This window comes from Octodon degus, unplaced genomic scaffold (genome assembly GCF_000260255.1).
Source record: "Octodon degus isolate 3935 unplaced genomic scaffold, OctDeg1.0 scaffold00015, whole genome shotgun sequence".
NCBI classification, from domain to species: domain Eukaryota; kingdom Metazoa; phylum Chordata; class Mammalia; order Rodentia; family Octodontidae; genus Octodon; species Octodon degus.
Window position 1 is genome coordinate 13,448,851 of NW_004524591.1, and position 8,509 is coordinate 13,457,359.

Below are 8,509 nucleotides of genomic sequence, written 5' to 3' on the forward strand. Positions count from 1 at the left end.
CCAGAAGTGTGTGTGTGTGTGTGTGTGTGTGTGTGTGTGTTTTGAGGAAGTAGAGCCAACATGACTCCTTGTCGGTCAAACTGCTTAGTTTCATGGAGCGCCTTTCCTCTATTCAGATTCCATGGGGATCTCTTTATTACTCCCTGGCCAGGCCTGGAACTTGAGTTCTCCTGACAAAAAAAGCTCCTCAGAGCTTCCACATTTTAACCAACTAAGTTAACTCCAAGCATTTGCCTCAGGCTATCTTGCCCATTCCTTGTCTCAGAAATCTTCCCTTGCATACTAGTCTGCACTGGGCTGGCCTTAGGCCTGTTCATTCCTGTCCAGATCTCTGTGTTTCAGTTTCCCCTTCAGCCAAGGCAAACAGGCATCTCTCATTTTTTCCTGGAAGTCCTGACAGAGCCTGTAAGAAAGTGCTGCGTGAAGTAACTGGAATAGAAGTTGAGGAAGAAAAACCACAGTCTGTGTCACCTGCACCTCACCTTCACTGTGGGACAGGGGTGGAGCAGAAGTGGGGTGTAGGAGACACTTCCAGGTCCTTGTCTCGTCCAAGAAGCCACTATTTGTAATCCCAAAGTTACGTTATTGGAATTCCATCAAATTGATTCCAATCTACCACTTAACAATGCAACCCACAACAAAAATGAAGACACTAAATTATATCTTCAATCATCGGGGAGTTAAGGGGCTCTAAGTCCAGCCATGAAGATGGCTTTCTGGAACCAAGAGAGCGACCCAGGGCCTCACCCAGTTTTATTCAGTGGGGGAGTGGCTTGAGGATTGACTGAGAACTGTGGGAAAGAGACTACTATGAGCTGAGCTAGGTGTGTGGCCTAAATTTACCTCTGCGATATGCAGAGAGGATATGCAGAGGGAGTAATCTGCATTATATAGTACCTAATGTTTTAGTAAGTCTGGTGCTACAGCGTTGGTGTAGCCTTTCAAGTCCCAGGAAGTCATAGCCTCTGTCTCGAGGCTCGATCCCAGCTGGTGGCATGGGGCATTAGCTTTTCTGTCTTGTCTCAACCCGGCTTACACTAAAGAGCAGCAGATATAGGTTACCAGGGAAACATGCACACCACCTTCAAAGACTATCACCAGCACCTCAGCTAGACCAATATACATTGCTTAAGGCCAACTGAAGGATAAACAGAAGTCCTAGCCAGCTCTGTACATAACAATACAAGGAAATAGGGTCAGGCTCAGTCAAAATGGAGACAATCGCTCTTCTTTCAAGGAGAGCTGCTCAGGTGGTCCTCCACAGTGGGGCAAAAGAAGAGAATTATCAAAATAAACAAGACAAGCTAAGGTCCAACAATACCAATGGAAGAGTCTGTTTCAGTCAGTGGGACAGTTGGGGCCTTTCATTCTGCAGTCTCACCAACAAGCCTCAGGAGTGTGGGCAAGGATGTGGACCTGCCAGCAGAGCTATGAACACTGTCCAAGGAGCTCTGCTTGTGAGGACAGGAGAGAAGATTCTGTAAGAGATAGCAGTAAAGGGGCTGGTGAGATGGCTCAGTGGTCTAAAGCACCTACTTGGAACAAGCTTAGCAAAGCACAGGGACCACAGTTCAATCCCCCAGCACCACATGCCAGCCAGCCTGCCCCCTGGTGGGCTGAGCTGGCCACACACACACACACACACACACACACATAAATAAATAAAAAATTAAAAAAAAAAAAAAAAGAGATAGCAGTAAAATGGAAATCCTCAGAGCTCCAGGGCTGGGACCTATATTTCTGGGATCACCCTGCCGTTTGGAGAGGATGAGGAAGATGGCAGAGGGACAGGATGCAGAGGGTGGGGCTGACAGAGGCAGCCAAGACTGGCACTAAGTCAAAGGACAGGTCTGAGACCTGAGCCATGGGAGTAGGAGAGCAGTGAGCCCAGGACTCTCTGGAAAGCTGAGTCAATGTCCCTGCTGTCGCAATGGAGGGCCTGCAGGCTGGCCTCATGACTGATGCATCCCATAGAGCTGAGCTGCTCTACTTGCTGCTGAAATCTTACTACTGGTGTCTGTACCTGTGAGTTTCTGCTTCCAGCCAAAAGCTAGATTGCCAGCTGCATGAGCTGCTGCTGAGTGTGGAAGCCAGTGTGGCTGCTGTGGTTGTGGAGTACGTGGGGGGGGGGGCTAAGCTGCACACCCAGAATTGCTAGCTGCCAGCGTGATGGGGTGTAGGACACCCCAGAGGAACCAGAACTGGGGATGAGCCCAGGGGCCACGGTCTTCAGAGTTTGCATTTCTCCTGGATCCGGAATAACACCTGCATGGCAAGGGAATTGGTGAGGACGGCAGTGATTTGGAGTTCTGCATCTGGTACAGGAGGACAGGGAGCTACTGGCTGGGCTGGGCCTGCAACTGGAGCTTTTCTGTGAAGAGCAGCATGTTTACCAGCGTCTGAACAGTAAAGTTAGGGTTCTGCGCCAGCCTCTACATCTTGCTGTGCATGTAGGGGACTGAGATCTGCATCAGCTAGGGGCTCTCAGAGATCTGGAGGAGCACCTGCATTTCTAGGCTGCTGAATACCCCTGATCTCAGGCGAGCCACCTTGATCCCGCAGGGGTTCCAGACTGTCGGTACACCTGGCTGGTCCCTGATCCTCTAGTGCCCTCCCCACAGAATCTGGGGGCCTGGGAGTTGGGGCCAAGGAGCTCCAGAAAGATGGAGGGGCTTTGGGTTCTATGTCTACAGAAGCTAGGAAAATGAGCTGTCCAGTTTCCTGGCCAGGGAAGAAAAAGGATTATCGCCAAACCACTCTAGGGCAGCACTGATTTTGCTGTATTTTTTGATTGAATAGCTTTTTAGGGGTGGTTTATTTTTTGGTTTGGTGCTGAGGACTGAACCCAGGGCTTCCAGCTTGCTAGGCAAGCATTGTACCGCTAAGCCAAATCGCCAGCCCCTCCAGGGCAGCACTGAACATGAGCTCCTAGATGTCCGCGTGTATGGATGGGCAGGGTCTTAGTTACTTTTCTCTCACTGCTGAGACAAAATACTTGACACCCAAAGTTAAAAGGGCAAAGTTTATTTAGCTTACAGTTTGTAGAGGTGATCAAGGGGCCCCAAGGCAGTTTGGAACATGGCAGAAGGGCAGCAGTTCCTGGTGGCAGAAGACAGAAAAGGCAGCAAGGGAGAATGAGACAAGCCTCCTTTTGCCCCTGTTGTATTGTATCTAGACTACTGTCATTAGAGCTGTGCCAATCCTATCAGTGGACTGATTTCATAATCACACTCTGATTTTTTTTTTTTTTTTTTTTTTTTGGATTGAACTCAGGACCTTGCATTTGCCAGGCAAGTGCCTATTCTACTGAGCTATCTCCCCGGCCCATCATACACTGTTTTTTGGTGGTACCAGGGATTGAACTCAGGACTTTGTGCTTGCCAGGGAAGCACTTACTCCACTGAGCTATCTCCCCAGCCCTTTATCATACACTGTTAATCGCAGCATCACACATTCTAGATTCAGCCATCTCTGAAAAGGCCTAAAATTGCATGACACTTCGGGGGGACATCTAGACACAAACCATAATAGGCAGAGAGTATTATATCCCTGGGGATGCTCTCAAGATTGCTCAGGACTCAGTCCTGGTTCCACAGAATTTCTTTTTTCTTTCTTTTTTTTTTTTTTTTTGTGGAACCGGGGATTGAACTCAGGCCCTTGCACTTGCCAGGGAAGCGCTTATTCCACTGAGCCATCTCCCCGGCCCCTCCACAGAATTTCTTGCATCATGATGGGATTCTGAATGAGCTCTATGTCTGCCTCATGAACTCAGGTTACTGGGCATGTGGCCAATCCCTGAATGTCCTCCCTCAGCTACGGTGTATGGGGCATGGCCATGATCATGTGGCACATAAGGTCAGAGTTAGATGTCACATGCTGGACCAAGGGCATCTCCATGACCATCAGCTGCCTCTGCATCTGCTGGTGCAGCTTTTATCAAGTGGGCAGAGCCAAGGCCCAGGCTGCCCAGCCCCAGGATGCCCCCAAATCAGAGAGAACAGGAGCAGTAGCATATCCAGAGCAGGGCTGCCAGAGCTGGAAAGCTGGGCAGGGTGGTGACAGGTGAAGCAGGAATGGTGGAGGGAAGAAGTGGTGGCAGCAGCTGGATCTTGAGTCCTCTTTGAGGTCTTGATGACCAGATGGACAGCGAGCCCATCTTCGACCCCAGGCTGGGCAGTGTGTCTCCAGCCTTGAGGCTCCTACCTGCAAAGATCATGACCAGCTGATTCTTCTGAGTTTTAAATCTCTTGGAGATTTTGTCTCTGAACCGAGTGCTGGGATTACAGGTGTGCACCATCACACCCAGATGGGGTTTTACTAAATTGCTAAATTGCCCAAGCTGAGCTAAAACTTTGATCTTTCTGCCTCAGCCTCCCAGAAGGATTAAAGGTATATGCTAACCATACCCATTTCCCACCATCATTTCAATTCAAGCATTTCATGTTCTGACTTCCGCTTAGCCCATGTCTTCTAACAGTGTGATTTAAAAAAACTTTTGGTCTGAATAATGCTGGTCTGCTGACCCTCACAACTTTTCCACGTCTGTTAAAGTCCAATTTCCATCTGCTTAGAGCTTGCATCTATGTGGCTAAATGTGGCAGGAAAAAAAATTCAATTATGCTAACTTCTCTTGTAATTTTTTTCTTACTAGGAATTTAACTCAGGACCTCATGCTTACCACACAGGAACTGTGCCAGCCCTCTTGTAATGTTTTTGATCACTAACCTTAATGTTGACCAAAAATGCATTTCTTTAATTTATTTGCTGTCTTCTAATAACTATTTTACTCTTCTTTATTTTATTTTTTCCTCTTTAAAGCTTTTTGTTTTCTTAAAATTATTCCTAACTGCTGTTCTTTTTTGTTTTAAAAAGAATAAAATACCAATAAAAATGATACAAGGGCCAATGAGATAGCTCAGCGGACTAAGCGCCTGCTGAGGGGTTCCATCCCTGGAATCACATGCCACGCTGGCCCCGCCCCTCATCGCACTGAGCCAGCCATCAAGTCCAGCCTGTAATTCCAGCGCTGGGGAGGCTGAAAACAGAAGGATCACTATGAGTCCGAGCTGTGTAGTGGGACCCTGTACCAAATATGTTATAAATAAATAAAAAAAAGATACTAAATTTCAAAACAAGAGGATAGGAAATTAACAATGGTTATTATAGGGCTGGTGAGATGGCTCAGTGGTCTAAAGCACCTACTTAGAACAAGCTTAGCAAAACACAGGGACCAAGGTTCAATCCCCCAGCACCACATACCAGCCAGCCCCGCCCCCTGGTGGGCTGAGCTGGCCACACACACACACACACACACACACACATAAATAAATAAAATTAAAAAAAATGGTTATTATATTGCATGTTGCTATCTTCAAAGCAGTTGCTCAGATTACCAGATATAGACATGCAAAATTGATCAAACAATATAAGCACTAACTGTTCCTTTCAATGAAATACTAATAGAAATTAGTAATATAATTGTCTTTGCTATTGTGTGTATATTTCTTTTTTCTCTTTTCCTTTTCTCCTTTCCCCTGCTTCAGTTGCTCTTTCCTTTAAATCAGTTTCTTTCCCTTTCACGATATATATTGTATCTTTGGATCTTACTCTTTCAGTTTCTTGCACTAGGGAGACAACATGATGTTTACCCATGTGATTCTGATTTATTTCACTTATGGGTATGGTCTCTAGGTTCATCCATTCTTTATTTTATTTTATTTTTTTGGTTCATCTATTCTTGTGCCTGCCAGGCAGGTGCTGTGCCACCGAGCTATATTCCCAGATATTAGCTGCCGAGAATTTCCTGAAGTTTTCACCACTCCACTGATCCACCCTACAGCAGCTCTGTCTGACTCTTGCCTCCTAGATGGCGCTATCTCCCCTGCCCTGGTGTGCCCACTGGTACAGACTCACAAAGACCAATGATGAACATTTCAGGAATTATGAGAGTTGGATATTAAATATTAAACTATTGGTAGCTAGCAGCAACTATGATAAGAGTATTTAATAAATATTTGGTACAGGGTCTCACTACATAGCTTGGACTTATAGTGATCCTCCTGTTTTCAGAATCCTCAGTGCTGGAATTACAGGTGCAAGCCACCATGCCTGGTGGTCTCAGTGGCCAGCTCAGTGCCCAGCATGGCACATGGGGCTGGGGCTGGAACCCCAGTCCCTGCGCTTGCCTAAGCGGGCACTTAGTCTGCTGAGCTATCTCGCTGGCTGTAGGAGTATTTATGTTATAAAAATAAGCAAATGCTTCGGATGAATACAGTTCTCGGGCCGGCCAAATGGCGATTGAGACTGGGCATGGTGGCACGTGCCTGTAATCCCAGCTCTTGGGAGGCTGCAAACAGACAGATAACTATGAGTCCAATCTAGTAGTGAGACCCTAAAAACCCTGTAGACCCTTCCCTAAAATTAAAAAAAAAATACAGTCCTCTCTTTCAGGGACCTGGTTGATCAACACTTAGGCCTTGCCTGTTTCTGTGATATACCTCACTATAATGTTGCTTTGTAAGTTACAAAAATTTGGGGGGGGTTTCTTTTTTAATGGTGCTGCGAAGTGAGCCCCGTGCCTTTTGTATGGTAAGCAAGTGCTCTGCCACTGAGTTACACTGCTAGCTCCTCCTGCGTCCATTGATATACCTGGTTTCATATGCCATATTGGGGGCTGGGGAAGATAGCTCAATAGAATAAGTGCTTGCCTGGGAAGTGCAAGGGCCTGAGTTCAATAAATAAATAAATAAATAAATAAAATAAAATAAAAAATAAACAAAAACAAAAACCAATATGCTATACTTTCTGATGTAACCTTCCTTCCACAAGGCTAACTGTTCCAGGTGTTGCTCTCCTTCATTCTTTTTTTCTTTTGGTGTAACCGGGGATCGAACTCAGGTCCTTGAGCTTGCCAAGGAAGCGCTTATTCCACTGAGCCATCTCCCCGGCCCCATCCCTCATTCATTTTTTACTATCCTTTCCTACCCAGAAAGAACACACACTCCATGAAGTCAGATTTCAGTTGGTTTTACTTTCTGCCATATTCCCAGGGCTTGGAACAGTACCTGGTACCATGCAAACTCAGCTCACGTTAACCTGCTGAAATGAATAAGATGTGTCTGACTACAGCTGTTACTTCTCTTAAGACCTTGCTTGGTTATTCGGTGCTTACTAGATTGTGATTGATACTACGCTGAATCAATTTTCAAACCTTGTCAAGGAATTCGTTTTGCATTATCTTTTCCAACCAGAAGAGGGCAACCTTGGAGAGTTAAGAGACGCATAGGACCCAGCCTAGTTTGGAGACCCATGACCACCAGGGGGCAGCGTGGTCATTCCGGAAACCCAAAGCCTGGGACCCGGGCGGCAAGGGTCTGTGCCGGCAGGTGAGGGACCCACACGTAGGCGTTTTTACTTTGTTTTCTATTTGTCAAGTTATCTTTTATTTTATTTTATTTTTATTTTTATTGTTGGTACCAGGGACCTTGTCCTTGCCAGGCAAGCACTTATTCCCCTAAACTATATTTCTGGCCTCGTAACTTATCTTTTTTTAAAAAAAACCTTATCTTTTATTAACGTTATTTTTCTGCAGAGTTGTGTGTTTGTGTTTCTCTCACATTTGGCAATATTAAATTTAAAATGTTAAACTAAATTTTGGTTTTTTTTTTGTGGTTTTGAGACAGGGTCTCTTGAGCCCACTTTGTAGTTCAGGCCAGTCTCAAATTCACAACCATCCTCTTGCCTCAGCCTCCTGAGTGCTGGGATTACAAGTGTGCCCCACTATCGCTGGCTAAAACCTTTTTTTTTTTTTTTAATGTATTTAGTACGGGGTCTCACTATGCAGCTTGGACCTGTAGTGTGATCCTCCTGTTTTCTGCCTCCCCAGCACTGGGACTATAGACCTGTGCCACCACACCCAGACTTGGAATCTGGCTCAGAGCACATGAGGCCCGGGCCAGTATGGCATGTAGTCCCTGGGCTTGCCCAAGCAGGTGCTTAATCTGCTGAGCTGTCTCGCCAACCCCTAAAAATAAATTTTTTAAGGTAACACAAAAATCATTAAACTAAATTAAGTCAAATTTAAGTATGTAACTAAGTGGATTTTAGGAAAACTGCATATTCTTTTTGAAACAGTGTCTCATTATGCAATTCAGGCTGGTCTTGGACTCACTGTGTAGCCAGGGCTAGCCCAAATTCATGTCAATCCTCCTGCCTCAGCCTCCAGAGTGCTGGAGTTACAGGTGCGAGCTACCATGCCTGGCCCTTCCCTTCATCTTCTTTTTTTTTTTTTAATTGAGAAATAAATATGAATGAGACAGTTTCACAGCTGATTAATAGGACAGTTTTGATAATCAATACATTGTATACTGTTATCTTCTTAGTGGTTATCCATAGTACAAGAAGCAGACAGTATATTCTGTCCAATCTTCTTCTTCTTCTTCTTCTTCTTCTTCTTCTTCTTCTTCTTCTTCTTCTTCTTCTTCTTCTTCTTCTTCTTCTTCTTCTTCTT

At 45.5% G+C, this 8,509-nt stretch overlaps 1 pseudogene; it reads right to left on the bottom strand.

Annotated features, from left to right (window-relative positions):
- Positions 1-1,837: 1,837 nt before the first annotated feature.
- LOC101590789 overlaps positions 1,838-8,509 on the bottom strand; it is a 45,313-nt pseudogene continuing 38,641 nt past the window's right edge.